This window comes from Chinchilla lanigera, unplaced genomic scaffold, assembly GCF_000276665.1.
Source record: "Chinchilla lanigera isolate Chin_1 unplaced genomic scaffold, ChiLan1.0 scaffold00049, whole genome shotgun sequence".
In the NCBI taxonomy this organism is placed as follows: Eukaryota; Metazoa; Chordata; class Mammalia; order Rodentia; family Chinchillidae; genus Chinchilla; species Chinchilla lanigera.
Window position 1 is genome coordinate 4,818,611 of NW_004955450.1, and position 3,279 is coordinate 4,821,889.

The window sequence follows — 3,279 nt, forward strand, 5'->3', positions numbered from 1 at the left end:
AACACAAGCTGCTGCCTCCATTTCATGTTCTCTGTGAGAAGGGGCATGAATTTGTTGCCCAGGTTAAATCTACATACAGTCCTACTCATGTCCAGTGCCCCGTGTGGATACCCAGTGGTCCCTCTGAGCCTGACCTCTACAAGTCGGAGATAGAGGTCCAGGATGCAAAGCTAAAGGGCCTCCTCCAGAGCTCTGCTAGTCAGGACACCCAGAAAAAGAAGGCCTCCAAAACTACAGAGAATGCCACCAGCGGGGAAACACTAGAAGAGTAGAGCTGGGGACAGAGGTGAGTCCCATATCCCCAGGTTGCTGCTCTTGCCTCATCCCTCCTGCCACACTCAGGCTCTGAAGTGCGGTGTGACTTCTCACTCAGGGCCATAGAGCAGAACGGGGTCTCCCTGCCCCTCTCCCAGCTCCCAGCCCGCTCCTTACATACCAACAACCAGCTCCAACTGACTCTGGTCTTCACCGGGCCAGGCTTCCCAGCCCCTGAAGACTATTTAAATAGAAAATAATAAATTGAGGGCTGGGGATACGGCTCAGTGGCACAGCACCTGCCTGGCAAGCATGAGGTCCTGAGTTCAATTCCTGGTACAAAAAAAAAAAAAAGGAAGAAAGAAAGAAATCGAATAATAATAAAATCAGGAGTCAAAAATCCATCATCTTCGAGTTCCTCTTTCTGGCCTTTTTGTTATTTTGCCTGGTGAAGTTTGTGGCCCTACAACAGAAATCAGCCACCACCACTAAAAAGCTCAGCTGAATTTTTTTCATACTACTCTGATGTCAGAACTTTCTCATCAAGTGGAGCTTTTTCTCCTCTCTTGTGTCACGCTCTCCCCAAGTATTTTATCTACCCTCAAAATTAAGAGGAGCTGTTCTTCAAATGGTTTGTATTTCATGTGGCAGATTCCAAATGTGATCCAAACTGCCAAGTCAGGCTCTTCCCATTTTTTTAGGAGCTGAAGTCTCCATTTATGAAGAGACTGTCATCTATCAGCTGGATCTTGGCTTCTGAATCTTTTTAGTCATTTTCTTCTGCAGGGTCTTTTTCCCTCCCCATTTTCACAAAGCTGTAAGGAAATAGTCCATCTTGACTGTGCCCTGTTCTCTGGAGTCGGTGCGGCCTTCTCTCACTCTAGCCTACACAAATCTAAGCGGAAGTTCAACTGATTTCTTCCCTGTTTCAGATATTTTGACTTGCCCTCCTTGGAAAAACAAACAAACAAACAGGTACCTGGGGAGCAGACTGACTTGAAGAGACAACTGGCTTTCTGAAGCTCTTTGGATTGGATGAATTCCTGGGGGTTTGTAGGGACAGGTTGCACATTTCAGTACCTCTGCCATGCTCTCTGAGGGAACTAGGGCTCCCACTGATTTACAAGGTTTTTAAACACATTGAAAATGACATGGCATTAAAATAAAGTTCGATTTGCTCATAAAAACAAACAAATAGGCCTGAGGATGTAACTCGGTGTGAAAGTCATGGGCTTAATCCCACGGGGGAAGAAAAAGGAAGAAAAATAGTTTTTGAAAATACAGTTACTGCCGAGTGTGCTGGTGCACTCCTGTAATCCTAACACTTGGGAGGCTGAGGCAGGAGGATCACAGTGAGTTCTAGACCAGCCTGGGCTACAAAGTGAGCTCAAGGCCAGCCTGAACTGCATAGTGAGACCCTGCCTCAAAAAGACCAAAAAGAAAAGAAAAGAAAAGAAAAGAAAAGAAAATACAGTTATTGAGCTGGGTGTGGAGGCATACACCTATAAGCCCAGCACTCAGGAGGATGAGGCAGGAGGATCGCTGTGAGTTCAGGGCCAGCCTGCACTACTACATGGCAAGACCTTGTCTCAAAAACAGTCATTAAATTTGAATATTGTAAGAATTTTTTGATGATTCTAGTTGCCACTGCTACTCTTGAGCAGTTTCTTGAATCATCAAAAAATTCTTACAAAGTTGTGTTAAAATATTATAAGAACAATTTGCATTTTAACGGAAAGGCAAGAAAAAAATTATGGAAGAAATATATAATCTATGAATCATTGATCAATTTTTAAAACAATCTTTTTTTTGAGACAGGGTCTCTGCCCAGGCTGAGCCCAGGATAGCCCAGGCTGACCTCGAACTCACAGCAATCCTCCTGCCTCACTCTCCTGAGCGCTGGGATTACAGGTCAGTGCCACCGTGCCGGACTAAATCATTTATCTTTATTGCCTTGCTACCTTGTCTAAACATCCCTGGTCCACCAAGAGGATCCCTACCCCTGTGCGAGATTAAAAACATTCCTTCAGCTCTGATATTTTGCCAGCTTTATATCATGTAAAATACATAGCTTCACAGATATTTTTCATTTTTGTTATTATGAGTGTGTGTCCGTGAAACTAAGAGGCAAACATTTTATTTCACAAAGTGTAATTACATTTATAGCTTTTAAATAGGCACGTGGTATGTTGCATTTCATCTTTTCCTGAGCCCAGGAAATGTCAGAGACGGGTCTGGTCCTAACCTCCTGGACCCTCGGGACCTCAGCTTTATTTTCTGAGGAAGGAGGAGAAAGCGTGAGTTTACAGAACCGGGATGAGCCGGACACCTGGTGCGTGACTGGCGCTGGGCAAACATGGCTCTAGAAGTTCCTTGTCGCGAGGAGGAAATCAGCGGTCATGAAGTAGTCTGGGGTTTGGCTTGCTTTATTCTTCCTTGCAGGGGTGCAGGGGAGACGAGCGTGGCTCGGGGTGAGGAAGGTGCTGAAGGCATCACGAGGGCGCGTGACGGACGGCGCGGGTGGGAGCCACAGTCCCAGGGGCGATAGTGGAAAGCGGAGGGATCCCCATCCGCCCCCGCAGAAAACACTCCAGCTATTGGAGGTGTGTGTGCCTGCGTGTGCCTGCGTGTGCTCGCGTGTGCCCGCGTATGCGGAGGGGATCAGCTCCGACTCCTGCAGACAGCAGCACACATGACGAAGCTCCTTCCCCTCCCGCGGACCAGGGCGCACACGCGCGCTCCACGGCCACGCCCGCACACCCTCCGCGCTCGCCGGGCTGCCGGGGGTCCGGTTGCCATGGCGAGCAGGAGCGCGTGAGCCCGCCAGCCCCTCCCGCCCCCGGCCGAGCCCGGTCAGCTCCCACTCTGATTGGCCGCCGCTCTCTCATTATGCAAATCGTTTGCGTAGACTCCTCAGCCAGCTGCCTGACGTCACCAAGCACGGGGCTGGGGCTCGGGGCTCGGCTCCCGGAGCTCGGGCGGGAGCCCGGAGAGCGCCGCGCGGGGACCCCCGGCCGGACCCCC

General features: G+C 49.5%; 1 pseudogene; it reads left to right on the top strand.

Moving 5' to 3' along the window:
* LOC102003193 overlaps nucleotides 1–288 on the top strand; it is a 1,203-nt pseudogene extending 915 nt beyond the window's left edge.
* The last annotated feature ends 2,991 nt before the right edge of the window (nucleotides 289–3,279 follow it).